Raw genomic sequence first — 16,889 nt, 5'->3', positions numbered from 1 at the left:
TTTTCTCTGTTATCCAGTTTATTGGTGTATATTTGTTCATAGTAGTTTCTCATATTTCTTTTTATATATGTGATATTAGTTGTAATGTCTTCTTTTTCATTTCTAACTTTCTCTTTTCTAGTAATCTGACTAATGATCTGTCCATTTCGTTTATCTCTCCAAATAACAAGCTCTTAGTTTCATTGACATTTTATGGTCTGTATGTTATTTATTTCTGCTCTTTAAGCTTAGTGAGTTCTTCTATTACTAGTTCCTTGAGTTGTAAAGTGAGATTATTGTATTTGAGATATTTCTTTTTTATTAAAGTATAGTTGATATATGGCATTATATTAGTTTCAGGTGTACAACAGAGTGATACAACACTTATATAGTTTACAAAGTGATCACCATGACAATTCTAGCAGCCATACAAAGTTATTGTGATATAATTGACTGTACTTCCTATGCTGTACATTACATTCCCATAACATTTATTTTATAACTAACAGTTTGTATCTCTTAATCCCCTTCATCTTTTTTTGCCCATCCTCCAACCCTTTCCCCTCTGTCAAGTATTGGTTTGTTCTCTGCATTTATGAGTCTGTTTCTGTTTTCTTTTGCTGGCTCATTTGTTTCGACATACAGATTATACACATAAGTGAAATAACATATTTGTCTTTCTATGTCTGACTTATTTCACTTAGCATAGTAACCTCTAGGTCCACCTGTGTTGTTGGAAATGGCAAGATTTGAAACATATTTATTGCTGAATAATATTCCATTATATATATATATATATATATATATATATATATATATATATATATGGCCCTGGCTGGTTTAGCTCAGTGGATTGAGCGTCGGCCTGCGAGCTAAGTGTCGCTGGTTCGATCTTCCAGTCAGGGTACATCAGAGAAGGAAAACTCTGACTCCAAAAAACCTCCGCTGCCTTGCGGCATACCTCTTCAGGGGAAAGGCTAAGGGAGTAAACCCCGACAGAAAATCCGGAGCCGGAGTCCCTAAGGCGGTTTGACGTTGTAGTCAACACCGGCAACTCCTGCGGCGCACCTGAACCCAAGCTGTATCGACTCCGTCTTTCCCTTGGACCCTTCAGCTGCGAAGAGAGGGGGGGTCTGCTGCATGGGCAACAGCAGACCCTCCATATTACCCTGCCCAGGCTTTGTAGCTTCAGCGTCATCGCAAGATGTCGATTCAACACGGGAGGAGACAGATACCGTGTCACTCCCGAGTCGGACTGCACAGCCATTCTCGGTGGTGCAGATAGACTCTTAAGAAGCTACACCATCGTCTCTCGAGGCGGACGGCTGCCGACGACGATATATATATGAGTATATATGTTCATATATTAATAAGCACTTAGGTTGCTTCCATATCTTGGCTATTGTAAACAATACTGCAATGAACATGGGGTTCCTGTATCATTTTGAATTAGTGTTTTCAATTTCTCTGGATAAATGTCCAAAATTGGAATTGCTAAGTCATATGGCAGTATTATTTTAAACTTTTTGAGGAACCTCCATATTGCTTCCTAAAATTGCTGTACCAATTTGCAATCCTGTCAACAGTGTATGAAAGATTTCTCTTATTTCCTGAGGTAGGCCTGTATTGCTATAGTCTACTCTGTTAGAACTACTTTTGCAGCATTCGATAGGTTTTTACATGTTCTTTCATTCTTCTTTTCTGGTATCAAAAGTGATAAAGTGCATTTATTATTAAACATCCATTTTTTTGACAAATTAATTTTTTTTCAATTACAGTTGTCCTATTTTCCCCCGTTGCTCCCCACCACCCAGCCCACCCTTTCTCCCTCAATCATATCCCCTCATTGTCGATGAGTCATTTATACATGTTCTTTAGCTAAACCCTTCCTTTACTTATCCCCCTTTTCTCTATCCCCCCTCTCCCCTAATAACTGTTATTCTGTTTCTTGTTCTATTTAGTTCATTTGTTTGTGTTGTTCCTTCGTCTACTGTATTAGGTGAAATCATATGGTGTTTTTCTTTCATTGCCTGGTTTATTTCACTAAGCATAATTCTCTCTAGATCCATTCATGTTGTTACAAATAGTAGGAGTTCCTTCTTTCTTTCTGCTGCATAGTATTCCATTGTGTAAATGTACCACAGTTTTTTAACCCACTCATCTACAGATGGGTACTTAGGCTGATTCCAGCACTTTGCTATTGTAAACAGTGCTGCTATGAACATAGGGGTGCATAAGTTCTTTTGAATTAGTGTTTTAGAATTTTTCAGGTATAATCCTAGCAGTGGAATTGCTGGTTCAAAAGGCAATTCCATTTTTAGTTTTTTGAGGTAATTCCATACTGTTTTCCATAGTGGCTGCACCAGTCTGCATTTCCACCAACAGTGCACGAGGACTCCCGTATCTCCACGTGCTCACCAGCACTTGTTGTTTGTTGATTTGTTGATGATGGCTATTCTGACTGGTGTAAAGTGGTATCTCATTGTGGTTTTTATTTGCGTCTCTCTGATGGCTAGTGATGTTGAGCATTATTTCATGTGTATATGGACCTTCTGTGTATCCTCCTTGGAGAAGTGTTTATTCGGGTCTTTTGTCCATTTTTTAATTGGGCTGTCTGTCTTCTTGGTGTTGAGATGTGCAAGTTCTTTATATATTTTGGAGATCAATCCCTTGTCTGAGGTATCATTGGCAAATATGTTTTCCTATATGGTTTGTTTCTTTTTCATTTTGCTGATGTTTTCTTTTGCTGAGCAGAAACTCTTCAGTTTGATGTAGTCCCATTTGTTTACTTTTTCCTTTATTTCTCTTGCCTTCGTAGATGTATCAGTGAAAATGCTGCTACGTGGGATATCTGAGATTTTCCTGCCTATGATTTCCTCTAGGACTTTTATGGTGTCATGGCTTACATTTAAGTCTTTGATCCATCTAGAGTTTATTCTGGTGTTTGGTGTAGGTCGGTGGTCTAGTTTCATATTTTTGCACATCCTTGTCCAGTTCTCCTGGCACCATTTGTTGAAGAGGCTCTTCTCACTCCATTTTATGCTCCTTCCCCCTTTGTCAAATATTAGTTGACCATATAGTCCTGGGTTTATATCTGGACTCTCTATTCTGTTCCATTGATATATATGTTTGTTCTTATGCCAGTACCAGACTGTTTTGATCACAGTGGTTTTGTAGTATATTTTGATGTCTGGTATTGTGATTCCTCCTGCTGTGTTCTTCTGTCTCAAGATTGTTTTGGCTATTCAGGGTCTTTTTTGGTCCTATATGAATTTTTGGAGGATTTGTTCAAGGTCTGTGAAATATGTCCTTGGTATTTTAATAGGGATTGCATTGAATGTGTAAATTGCTTTGGGTAGTATGGCCATTTTGATGATGTTGATTCTTCCCATCCATGAACATGGTATTTGCTTCCATTTATTTGTATCTTTCTTAATTTCTTTCTTCGGTGTTACGTAGCTTTCAGAGTACAGGTCTTTTATCTCTTTGGTTAAGTTTATTCATAGGTACTTTTTCTTGTTGCTATAGTAAATGGTATTTTCTTTTTTGTTTCTATCTCTAATATTTTACTGTTGGTGTACAAAAATGCCTTAGATTTCTTTATATTTATTTTGTACCCTGCTATTTTGCCAAATTGGCTTATTATATTGAGCAGTTTTTTAGTGGAGTTTATAAGGTTTTCTATGTATACTATCATGTCATCTGCAAATAATGATAATTTTACTTCCTCTTTCCCTATTTTTTTTTCTTTGGCTAGAACTTCCAACACTATGTTGAATAGGAGTGGAGAGAGTGGACATTTTTGTCTTGTTCCTGATCTCAGGGGGAATGCTTTCAGTTTTTGTTCATTGAGTATGATGTTAGTTTCTGGTTTCTCGTATATAGCCTTGATTATGTTAAGGTATGCTCCTTTCTATTCCCATTTTGCTGAGTTCTTTCATCATAAATGGTGTTATATTTTATCAAATGCTTTTTCTGCATCTATTGATATGATCATGTGGTTTTTGTGTTTCATTTTGTTTAGGTGGTGTATTATATTTATTGATTTGCAAATATTAAACCATTCTTACATGCCTGGGATGAATCCCACTTGATCATGGTGTATGATCTTTTTAATGTGTTGCTGGATCCTGTTTGCCAATATTTTGTTGAGGATTTTAGCATCTATGTTCATCAGTGATATTAGCCTGTAGTTTTCTTTCTTTGTTGTGTCTTGACCTGGTTTTGGAATTAGTGAAATACTGGCTTCATAGAAAGTTTGGGATTTTTTCCTCTTCTTGGATTTTTTGAAATAGTTTGAGAAGGGTAGGAGTGAGTTCTTCCCTAAATATTTTGTCAAATTTGTCCGTGAAGTGATCTGGTCCAGGGCTTTTGTGTGCTGAGAGATTTTTGATTACTGTTTCAATTTCCTTCTTTGTTATTGGTCTGTTCAGACTTTCTACTTCTTCTTGATTCAGTTTTTGAAGATTATACGTTTCTAGAAATTTATCCATTTCATCTAGGTTGTCAAATTTCTTGCCATACAGCTGTTTGTAGTGATTTCTTACAATCCCTTGTATTTCTGTGATATCAGTCGTGATTTTTTCTCTTTCATTTCTGATTTCGTTTATTTGGGTCTTCTCTCTTTTTTCTTGATGAGCCTGACTAAAGACTTGTCGATTTTGTTTATTTTTTCAAAGAACCAGTTCCTACTCTTGTTGATCTTTTGAATTGTTTGTTTATTCTTTATGTCATTTAATTCTGCTCTGATCTTGATGATGTCCTTCCTTCTATTCGCCCTAGGATTTGTTTATTGTTGTTCTAGTTTTTGTAGCTTTAGGGTTAGATTTTTTATTTGAGATTTTTCTATCCTTTTCAGGTATGCCTGTATTGCTATGAACTTTCCTCTCAGGACTGCTTTTGCTGTGTCCAAGAGGTTTTGGACTGTTGTGTATTCATTGTCATCAGTTTCCAGAAACTTCTTGATTTCTTCCTTGATGTCATTGTTAACCCGTTCAGTAGTTAGTATCATGTTATCCATTCTGCATGAGTTTGGATGTCTTTGATTTTTTTCTTTGAGGTTGATTTCTAGTTTCAAGGCATTGTGGTCTGAAAAGCTGCTTGATATGATTTCAATTTTCTTGAATTTGTTGAGGCTTGTTTTGTGTCCTATCATGTGGTCTATCTTTGAAAATGTCCCATGTGCATTTGAAAAGAATGTATATTTTGCTTCTTGAGGGTGAAAAGTTCTATATATATCAGTTAAGTTCATTTTGTTTCATGTGTTGTTCAATGCCTCTATATCCTTGTTGTTTCTTTGCTTAGAAGTTCTGTTTCTTTTGATAATGGAGTGTTAAAGTCCCCTACTATGAGTGTGTTGCTGTTAATATCCTTCTTGTGGTCTTTTAGTATTTTCCTTATATATTTGGGTGCTCTTATGTTGGGTGCGTATATGTTTACCAGAGTTATATCTTCTTTTTTTTTTCTTTTTAGGAAATAATATATATATATTTTTTGAGTTATATCTTCTTGGTGGATTTTTCCCTTAAGTATTATGAAATGTCCTTCTTTGTCTCTTTTTATGGCCCTTGCTTTAAAATCCATTTTGTCTGATATGAGTACTGCTACCCCAGCTTTTTTTTCATGTCCATTTGCTTGGAATACTTTTTTCCATCCCTTCACTTTCAGTCTGTGTAAATCTTTTGTTTTGAGGTGTGTTTCTTGCAGACAGCATATATGTGGGTCCTGTTTTCATATCCATTCCACTACACTATGTCCTTTATTTGGAGTATTTAGTCCACTTACATTTAAGGTTATTATTGACATCTATTTCTTCATTTCCCTTTGTATATGTGTTCCTCTTACTCTCTCTTTTTTCTTGTTCTTCTTTTTTTAAAAGCATTCCTTTCAGCATTTCTTGCAATGTTGGTTTGGTGGAGATGTATTCTTTTAGTCTTCTTTTTTCTGAGAAACTTCTTATTTCCATTTTGAATGAGAGCCTTGCTGGGTAGATTAGTCTTGGTTGTAGGCCTTTGTTTTTCATTGCTTGAAATATTTTTGACCATTCCCTTCTGGCTTGTAGTGTTTCTGTTGAGAAATCAGTTGATAGCCTTACAGGAGCTCCCTTGTATGTTATTTGCTGTTTTTCTCTTACTGCTTTTAGGATTCTCATTTTTTCTTTGAATGTTGCCATTTTAATTATGATGTGCCTTGGAGTAGGCCTTTTGGGGTTCCTCTTCTTTGGAACTCTCTGTGCTTCTTGGACTTGCATGACTTTTCCTCTCATCAGTGTAGGAAAATTTTCTGTCATTACTTTTCCTATCAGGTTTTCTATCCCTTGCTCTTCTTCTTCTCCTTCTTGTATCCCTATGATTTGAATACTGTTTCGTCTCATGTTGTCTTGCAATTCTCTTAAACCCTCTTCATACTTTTTCAATCTTTTTTCATTTTGTTATATTGTCTGGGAATTTTTTTCTACATTGTTCTCTAACTCACTGATTCAATTCTCTGCTTCGTTTAGCCTGCTTTTGATTGATTCTTCTGTGTTCTTCAGTTCAGAAATTGTATTCTTCATTTCTTCCTGGTTCTTATTAATAGTTTCTATGTCCTCTTTTATGCTGGTGTAGTTCTGCATAAGTTCCCTGTAGCTTCCCTGCCAGTCTTTGTAGTTTTCTTAGAGTAGTTGGAAATTTCCTTGGAGTCTGTCGTAGTTATCTTTGAGATTGTCAAGTCCATTGAGCTTCTTCATCACCATTATTTTGAATTCTATGTCTGATAGTTGGCTTATATTTATTCTATCTACTTCTCTTTCTGGGGATTCCTCTTTTCCTTTCATTGGAAGGTCGTTTCTGTGTCTTTCCATTTTGTGTCATTCTTGTTTGTTTTTGTTTATTAGATTTGTCTGTTTTGATTTCCCACCTTTGTGGTATGAGATTCTTTATAGGAGACCTTGGGGTTTCAATGGTGTTGTCTCTTTGATCTCCTGAGCCTGATGCTCTTGGGATATCCTTTATATCGTTTGTTTATGCTGTCTGGTTATATTTCAGTTACTCTTTGGTGGGACCTTCCCTCCGGCTGGTTGATTGAGAGTCACTCTGCCCACTTTGTCTTGAGTTCTTTTGTGGAGATGATGTTAAAACATAAACACACAGCCCAGGCAAGAAACCCACACCCTCAAAAATATCCCCCACCCTCTATCCCACTATCAGCAGCAAATGGGTCAGTATTAATATAAGTGTAGAGAGGTTAAGACTATTATATCATAGGAGAAATAGATAAGATTTGTTTTAAATGAAAAAAAGATTATTTTTGAGAGGGGGGTGATAGAATAATAATAATAGGAAGTAGGATCAAGGCTATGCAAGACAATAAGTAATATTTACATTGTATTTTTTAAAAAAGAGAGGGAAGAATGCAGAATAAAGTGGGAAAGTGGAAGTGTATAGTATTAGTTTTATATAGCAGTTATGTGCTATATATTCAGTGTGAAAGAAAGACTAAACAAAATAGAAAAACAAACAAACAAAAATTGAAGAAGAAGGATGGGAGGGAGAGAAGTTATGAAACAGATTAAAGAGATAGTTTTAAAAAATTAAAAATAAAAAATAATAAAATAAATTATATATATATATGTATATATGAAAGAAAGAAAGAAAGTTTTTACTCAGTTCAGTCTTTGTGTACAGTCTTCTTTTTCTGGATCCACACCTGGTCAAAATTCCATGAGTTTCAAATTTTTTCTGGCTGGCTGGCTGTGAGGAGATCTGGCTGGTTTCTGTGGCTGCTTTTCTCTCACTCGTAGGCCTGCCATAACTTTCTGCTATGAGCCCCGCAGAGTTGGGTCTCTCCTGACTTGTCCTGCAGCACCTTCCAGCAGTCCTCAGGCTTCTCTAGCAATGCTGTTCTGTTGGCAAGCCAGTGTGCATGTTCCTAGTACCCGCCCAGTCTTGGGTCCTGTCTTCGCTCCTCCTCCCAATAAGTCTGTGTTCCAAGCCACAGCACCTGGCTGTGACTGTCCCTGGCTGGCAGTGTCTCACCGTTCATCCATGCGCACTGCCTGCCCGCCTGGGGCCCCCACTGAGCCCGCGTTTCTGTCGCAGCTCTCCCGGCCCAGCTCTGTTCAGTGGCGCCGTGATGCATGCACCCGGGGCATGGGGCCACCAGCCCAGACCTGCCCGTCCAGGGGTTCCCCACCCAGACTCAGTTCACACAGCTTCCCACAGTCTGGGCCGCTGGCCGTCTTCCCGCACCTTCATCTGTTTCAAGGAAATCTTCTTATTGTCTCCCTCAGGGATTCCGCTGGTCCCAGTGCCTACCGCAAGCAGCAGTTTCCAGGCAGATCCCGGCCAGTGAGCTGGACTGTAGCTGCCCCTCTGGGGTGCAGTGCAGCAGCAGCCCCGGGCTCAGTGGGCCCAGCGACTGGGCTGGGGGGCCCAGAGACCTCCCCCTTGAGAGCACCATGAGCCTTTTGCCCTTTTCCACTCCACTCTCGCACTCCCTTACCTGTTCGTGCTGTCCGAAATTTGCACTCACTCACTCATCTCCGTGTTTATACTTTAAACCTTTCCTCGATAGGAGCAAGCAGACAACACAGCTACTTACTCCGCCACCATCTTCTGTTCTTTCATTTTTATTTGTTTGAAGGTATTTCTTGTTTTCTTCTTTGACTCATTGGTTGTTCAGGAATATGTTGCTTAATCTGCTCATATTTGTTAATTTTCTAGCATTCTTATTGTTATTTATTTATTTTTTTTACTCCACTGTGATCAGGAAAAGATATTTGGTATGACTTTGATCTTCTTAACTATGCTCTGATATGTTTTGTGGCATATCATGTGATTTACTCTGTAGAATGTTTCATATGCTCTTAAGAATGTGTTTTCTGTTGCTGTTTGATGGAATGTTTTGTATATATCTCTTAAGTCCATTTGGTCTAAAGCTTCATTGAAAACTACTACTTCCTTATAACTTTTTGTGTGTGGATGATTTACCTATTTTTGAAAGCAGGGTATTAAAATTCCCTACTATTATTGCACTGCTGTCTATTTCTCTCCTCAAATCTGTTAATAATGAATGGAGATATATATTCTATATGTAGTCTAACAGCCATTTAAAAAAAACAATAAAATCTTGTCATTTGCCACAACATAGATATACTTAATGGTATTATGTTAAGTGAAATATGTCAGTAGAAAAAGACAAATATCATATTCTGTATATGGTGGTGGTCAGAGGCAGGGTATATGTGTGGGAAAAATGAGTGAAGAGAGTCAAAAGGCACAAACTTACCGTTATAAAATAAATAAATCATAGGGGTGCATCATACAGCATTATTTTATTAAAGATTTTATTTATTAATTTTTAGAGAGGGGGAAAGGAAGGAGAAAGAGAGGGAAAGAAACATCGATGTGCAAGAGATACATCGATTGGTTGCCTCTTGCATGCAACCCTAGCATGTGCCCTGACTGGGAATCAAACTGGCGACCTTTCAGTTCATAGGCCAGTGCTCAATCCACTGAGCCACACCAGCCAAGGCACAGCATCATTTTTATTGGCATAATTGACAAAATATTGTGTAAGTTTTAAGGTATAAATAGTGTTGACTTAATATATTTATACATTGCAATATTATTACCATCTTGGCATTAGCTAAAACTTCTATCACATTATATAATTATAATTTCTTTTCATGGTGAGGAAAATTAAGATCGAGTCTCCGAGTAACTTTGAAGTTTATAATACACTATTGTTGTCTATAATCACAATGCTGTGCTTTCTGTCTCCCAAACTTATTCATCTTCTAGTTGCAAGTTTGTACTCTTAAACATCGCCCCAATTTCACCACCACCTTGTCCTTGTGTCACCATTCTACTTTCTATATTAATGAAGGTATTTTTAAAACATTCCTATATATTACACATCAGTGTTAGCTGTAGATATCACATTGTACATTATGTTTCTAGTATTTAGGTCAAAGTCTATTTTATCTGGTATAAATATAGCTAGCTACCCCTACTGTTTATTTGCTTAAAATACATTTTCCATCCATTCACTTTCAGTAAATGTGTGTCTTTAAGGGAAAAGTGAATCTCTTGTGGGCAGCCTATTATTTCTTAAATGTATTTAGCCATTCTATGTCTTTTGGTTGGAAAATTTAATCAATTTCCATTTAAAGCAATTATTGATAGTTATGAATTTACTATTGCCATTTTGTTCATTGTTTTCTGACTGCTTTGTAGATCCATTGTTCCTTGATTCTTACCTTGCTGCCTTCTTTTGTGATTTGAAGACTTTTGGTATCCATATGCTTTGACTTCTTTCCATGTTCTTTCATATACTTGCTATGGGTTTTCCCTTGTAGTTAACATAAGGCTTACATGAAATATATTAAAATTGTAACACCCTATTTTAAACTAACAACAAATTAACTTTGATAGCATCCATAAACTTTACAGTTTTACTTCTATTTCCCTTTACATTTTAGATTATTAACCTTATAGTGTACATTTTAAATATTTTGTATCTAGTAACAGATTTTTTAAACAATGTTTTAAAAATTATTTATTTGTTTATTTATTTTTAGAGAGAGAGGGAAATGGGAAAGAGACGGAGAGAAACATCACTGTGTGGTTGCCTCTCACTCGCGCCCCCAACTGGGGACCTGACGTGCAACCTAGTCATGTGCCCTGACCAGGAATCGAACCAGCGACACTTGGTTCAGAGGCCGACACTCAATCCACTGAGCCACAGCAGCCAGGGCTTAGTAACAGATTTTTTTACTGTTTGTTTTTCAACTTTCAAACTGAAGTTGTAAGTGAATGATACACCACAATTACCACATTTAACTTTGACTGTATATTTACCCTTATCGTTTTTTGCTACTTATGCTTTTATGATGTTACTAAGCATCTTTTACTTCCACTCAAAGAATTCCCTTTAGCATTTCTTGTAAGGTAAGTCTAGTGGTGATTAACTTTCTCAGGTTTTCTTGTTCAGAAAACGTTTTTAACTCTCCTTCATTCCTGAAGGACAGCTTTGCTGGGTATAGAATTCTTCATTGATAGTTATTTTAAGTGTCAATATTTTAAATATATCATATCATCCTCTCTTGGCCTGAAAAGTTTCTATTGATAAATCCACCATAGTCTTATGGGGGTTATTTGCATGTGACTTACCACTTTTCTCTTGCTTCTTTCAAAATTCATTCTTTGTCTTCACTTTTGACAATTCTCTCTCCTTTTATTGAATTTATTGGGGTAATAGTAGTTCACAAAATTATACAGATTTCAGGTGTACAATTCTACAACACGTCATCTGTACACTGTATTGTCTGTTCACCAACCCAAGTCAAGTCTCCTTCCCTCCTTCACCTCCATCTGCCCCCCACCCCCTGGCAATTACCACACTGTTGTCCATGTCCATGAATTTTTTCTTTTTTGGCTTAGTCTTTCCACCCTGCCCCCCAACCAGGCCCCTCACAGCTGTCAGCCTGCTCTCTATCTATGTGTCTGTTACTATTTTGCTTGTTAGTTCTTTTTTTTTTTTTAAATTAGATTCCACATATGAGTGAAATCATATGGTATTTGTCTTTCTCTGGGTGGCTTATTTCACTTAGCATAATGCTTTCCAGGTCCATCCATGCTGTCACAAAGGGTAATATTGCCTTTTTTATGGCCAACTAGTATTCCACTGTGTAAATATATCATAGCTTTTTCCCCCACTCATCTAATTGTAATGTTTCTCAGTATAACACAATTTAGATTCAACTTATTTGGGGTCCTTTGGGAGTTATTGATATGAATGCCCATTCATCTTCATAGGTTAGGCAGTTTTCAATCATTATTGCTTTAGTATAATCTCTGTAATTTTTGCTTTTTTCTTCACCTTGAATTCCTGTAATGCATATAGTTTCTTTTTAGAGTATCTTAAAAGTCCTATAGATTTTTCCACTTTTTGATTCTCTTTTGTTTTTGTTTCTTTGACTAAGTAATTTAAATTTTTCTGTATTCTAGGTCACTGATTCTTCTGTATGTTTATGTCTGGTTTTGAAGGTTTCCATTGAATTTTTCAGTTCTGTTGCAATTTTTCAGTTTCTTTAGTTCATTTTGGGTTTCTGTATATATTCACTGGTAACACACGTGGGAAGGTGTGACTTGCTATCGGGATCTATTTTGGGGCAAGGAGGGTGTGATACTGGTTGAGAGCAGTTATATAGAACTACTGGCTTCATTCCATGTGCAGGAGTGGCTGTAGGGTGGGCTTGGTGGTTGCCTGAATTCTCTGGTCAGGTTTCCTAGGCAGTTGGGACTTGATATTATACTCAGAATTAGGAAGAGCTATGAATTAGAGTTCCTGCTCTGGTGGGAAAGCTAAATGGGCACCAAGTCCTGTATGGCTTGTTGTTCAGGGACCCAAATCAGGTAAGACTATTCACTGAATTCTCTGGCTAGGTGTGGTCACCAGTCTGGCTCTGAAGATGGGGAAAGCCATACTTTGTGTTCTCTGTTCAAGTGCCACTATGAGCAGGGCTGTTAGATGGGGTAGGCTACCTCTCCTGTGCTCTGGTTAGGTTCCCTTTGTTAGGTGAACTGAAAGTTGTATTCAGCAATGGTTGGGGTTATGAATTAACTTCACTGCCTGAGCAGAGTTAGAGGACCAGCTCCAAATCCATCAAACCCTCTGTTTGTGGTATTGACTTAAGCTGATCCATGCTCCTATTTCCCTGGCCAAAGTGGGATTTGCTCTTTGGACAATCAGCTGTGCCGCAGAGGTCTGCTTGAGCGTTGCTTGGCTATCCAGTTCTTCAGGTGTTTTAGCCAAGCTTTCTGGATGGATGGGGCTGGGAGCTACATTCAGCAGTGTGTGGTGCTATGAATTATCTCCTTTGCCAGGTGTAACAGGAAAGCTGGCTCCAAGAAGGCTTGAGGTGTTTCTGGTTATGCTTTCTGGTCAGGAAATGTCCAGGAGATACATTCCACCATAGGCTAGGCAATGACTATCTCCCTTGTCAGGGGACCCAAAACAAGTAGACCTGCACACCATTGAATTCTTGGGTCAAACTGCACCACCATCATCTTTTCTGCAGGTGAGAAAAGCTGTTAGTTGTCACTACTATGTGAGTACTGCAGATAGGAAATCAGTCTATCAAGATCCATGTACTGGTTGTTGTGGGGCCCTCCTTCTGTCTCTGTCAAAACCAGATGCCAAGTGGTCAGGCCCTGTACATTTTTCCATAATATTTGTGAGGGAAGATCACAGTGCAGACTTTCAAGAAGCAGCCCACAATGCTGGGAGAGCTGGATGTCTTCCTCTCATCCCACTGGAGGAACTGTAGGCTCAGGGGAGACCTTTCCATGTACTACTGTACTGGCCTGGGAGAGGGGCTTTGCAGTCATCATGTCGCCATTCCTCTTAACCTTGTAATGTAGATTGTCTTGGTCTCTGTGATGCAGGAGGGTACTTTGGTCTCACCCCCATGTTCTAGGATTTACTCAGTGGTGTCTTGTCCATGAGTAGTTGTTAGTTGTTAGTGAAGTTAAGAAAAATTGATGTTGCCATCTTGGTGATGTCACCCCTGTTTCTACAGTTTGAAGCCTCATAGAGGTATTTAGTCTGCAGTTTTTTAGCTTACCATGTGGTATATCAAACAAACTAAGCTATTGTCAATATGCTATGACTCACTAAAAATATGACAAACTTCATCTAGGAGAGTATTCCCAAGACCTATGAAAATGTCCTTGAGTCATGGCCACTGAGGACAGTGACCACCATTTGTTTTCAATTCTGCTCAGCTTGCAGTAAGATTGAACATTTTCTACAGCTCAGTGAACACCATCAGGTTTCAGTTTACCCAAACCACCAGTGAACCAGGCCCAGGCATTTAGTTGAACATATAAATGAGTTAAGGCCTCAGTTAGCCAGCAGCTTTACTTCAGGTGGTAAGGTGGTTAATAGTTTCCCTGAAATATGCAAAACCCACTTTTTTCATTTAAAGACTATGTGCTACTCAGGTGAGGACAGGTAAGTTTTGATATATATTATTTACCTTTGGCAAGCAAGACTTGTTGATCTTTTCCCACCATTATAGGAGTCATTTTGAAATTGATCATTACAATACATTACATCAGAGCCGAAAGGCACAGGGCATCTGTGGTTAAGGTGTTCAGTTATGAAGAGGACCCTGTTGCAAATTAATAGCTGCTTTTCAAAAGGGATATATCTAACACTCATGTCAAAGGAAAGCTAAGTCCAAAACCTCAAGGGACAGCTTTAGGAAGAGACTGCTTCCCTTTGCCAGAAAGTCCAATAGAAAAATCATCAGTTACAGAGACATAAAGCTCAAAGTGGTCCTTATAAATATAGGGCACAAAAGATAGAGAGCATGACACTGCTTTCTGTAGAGTTTCCATAACATAACTTTATTTTGGGTCCCACTCAAAAGACCCTATGTGGATTAGCTGATATAAAGGACCTAGCAGAATACCCAAGCAATCACAAACTGTTTCCAACATCCAAAGGATCCAGTTTGGTGCCAGTCCTCCTTTTTCATGGTGAGGACTGAGGAAACAATTTTTTTCTTTGACTATTTGATGATTCAATATTATAAATTTGCCTACACAGTTCCAAGAAACTTTACTTGGCAAGAAGGTTCCTGAATCTTTTTGGAGGTTTTCAGCCACTCTTCCTAAGGAAAGTGTGATAATACTACAACCAACTCTTTTGAGACTGAAGGTCAACTCCCAACCATCAGAGCATCATGTATATAGTGAAAATTTTGGAAATCCGAGTTTATAAGGTTTTGCACTAAATTCTGACTTATCCTATTTTCACATATGACAACGGAGCTTAGGTGACCCTGAAGGAGTACTACAAAATGTATATCAGAGACCTAGTGAACAGATGTTAATCTTCAGCTGTTAGTCATATGGGGGAAAAGATGCTATCAATGTTCAAAAGAGTGTACCATGTGCCACTAGAGTGTGTAATAGATTCAATTATTCACATTGTCTGCAACAGCTGAGACTGTAAGAGAAACAATTAAATTTACTCGACAATGATCCATTATAAGTCTTACTGACCATACATGGCTGCTTTATAGAGATTTTGCATCTTCTGCTTTCTGTTTAAGTTTTTAATCAGGGCTGCAATTTTCTTTAATTCCTCCAGTGATTATATATTCTGTGCGTTAAACCACCCAGGATTCGGCAGATAGGCTGGTCGGGGAGCAATTTATGTATCTTACTCATATTTTTCTACATAAGGCTAAATTTTACCTAGCACTTATGGACAGGAAAATGCAAACATCCATTTCAACCATATATTCAAATGTAGAGGTAATACCAAGACTGCACAGAATTGTTTGAAATGGTTTCACTCACAAGGTCATATTTGAGTTTTTCTACACTAAACCCAGTCAAGCCCATTAGCTGATTCTAGAGGCTGATCCTTCCACAGGTGCTGTAGAATAGTGACTTGGGTATCCATATCTAATAGAACCATACACATTTGAATCTCTCCACTCACCATAATTCCTCAGCCTGCTTAGATGGGTGTATATGGCATTTGATCTCCATTAGGGACAGAGAGGACTCAGCCTCATCTCTAATTATTTTTCTCCTCATAGTAGTAGCTGAGGTTGAGTTAAAGGAGAGGGAGGGTTCACGGAGTATGGATGTAGAGCGCATCCCTGTACTATTGGAAAAGTTTTGCATTATATCTAAGACCTGAAACCATAAAACTCCTAGGCAGTATACTCTTTGACATTGCTTTTAGAAATATATTTTTTGATATGTCTTCTCAAGTAAGAGAAACAAAACCACAAATAAACAGATGGTACTACATCAAACTAAAAAGGTTTTTCACAGTGAATAAATCCATCAGCAAAACGAAAAGACAACCTATTGAATGGAAGAAGATATTAACAAATGATACATCTGATAAAGGGTTAATATCCAAAAAATATAAGGAACTCATAACACTTAAAAAAACAAAACAGTCTAATTTAAAAATTTGGGCAGAGGACCTGGATAGACATGTCTCCAAAGAGGACATACAGATGGCCAACAGACATATGAAAAGGTGCTCAGTATCACTAATCATCAGAGAAATACAAATTAAAACCACAATGAAATATCACTTCACACCTGTCAGAATGCCTGTCATCAGTAAGTTAATAAACAAGTACTGGTGAGGATGTGGAGAAAAGGGAACCCATGTGCACTGTTGGTGGAATTATAAATTGGTGCAGCCACTATGGAAAGCAGTACAGGGAGTCCTAAAAAAACAGCTGCCATATGATAAAAAAATTTCACTTCTGAGTATTTATCCAAAGAAAAAAAAAAGATACAAAATAAAACTGATACATGTACCCTTATATTCATTGCAGCATTATTCACTATTTACAATAACCAATATAAGGAAGACAAATACTGCGTGACTTCACTTATATGTGGCATGTAAAAACAAAACAAAACAAAACATATGAATAAACAAAACAGAAACAGACCCATAAATATAGAGACCAAGTTGACAGTTGCCAAAAGGGGAGGGGAAGGGTAGATGGGTAAAATAAAAATAATAAAGGAAGGTAAGAAGAAAGGAAAGGAAGGAAAGAAGGAATGAATTAAGGAAGGAAGGGAGGAAGGAAGGAAAGGAGGAAAGAAAGAGTGTTCCAGGGCCATAGAAGGAAAGAGCAGCTCTGTACCTTTAGAAAAACTGCATTTAATTTCAATTCTGTTTGGCATAGTGGCTGCTTGTGTCTCATGTAATGAAACTTCCTATGTTTTCGGATGACTCAATGCTCTGTACCAGGTAGCAAAATCCTCACTGCTAACATCATCTATTTTAGCCTTAGACAATGTTTTGACTCAGCAAGCACAATCACATTATTTTTCAGTAAAACTGGGTTTCAAACACACTGGCTGACTTAGCTC

The sequence above is a fragment of the Furipterus horrens genome, unplaced genomic scaffold, assembly GCF_987537825.1.
Source record: "Furipterus horrens unplaced genomic scaffold, mFurHor1.1.pri manual_scaffold_17, whole genome shotgun sequence".
NCBI classification, from domain to species: Eukaryota; Metazoa; Chordata; class Mammalia; order Chiroptera; family Furipteridae; genus Furipterus; species Furipterus horrens.
The sequence above is the reverse complement of the archived record's forward strand: the minus strand, read 5'-3'. Positions refer to the sequence as shown.